Source organism: Triticum aestivum, chromosome 3B (assembly GCF_018294505.1).
Source record: "Triticum aestivum cultivar Chinese Spring chromosome 3B, IWGSC CS RefSeq v2.1, whole genome shotgun sequence".
Lineage (NCBI taxonomy): Eukaryota > Viridiplantae > Streptophyta > Magnoliopsida > Poales > Poaceae > Triticum > Triticum aestivum.
The window spans coordinates 612,137,792-612,138,208 of record NC_057801.1 but is presented as its reverse complement, the minus strand read 5'-3'; positions in this window follow the sequence as shown (position 1 = coordinate 612,138,208).

Below are 417 nucleotides of genomic sequence, written 5' to 3'. Positions count from 1 at the left end.
TGTGGCCCCCATGGCCACGGCTAAATCCGAAGGTCGTCGACCTATTGGACCTTGAGAAAATGGTGCGGAGAGGACCAAGAAATTGCTCGCCGAACTTGGCTAAGTCTAGTCGTGGAGGAGACAAAGTGCGGCAGAGGGGATAGGTGAGACTAGCCCGATATGCCCCCTCGTAACTTAATAGTGGGCGAGGGGTGCTTATCTGGTTCGCCAGATATTTTTATCCGAGCAGGGCCAATATGTGGTGGTTGTTCGGGCCAAAAAAAGCCCAAAACCCCATATGTGCGGAATTGCCTGGACAAGGGCGTTTTAGGGGATTTGCTAGCATGCTCTTATTTGTGTACATGACAAAGGGAACATGTGTTATAGGATTGTTGTCAAACCCTTTGTTTGTTGGGAAAGTTCACTTTAAAATCCTAA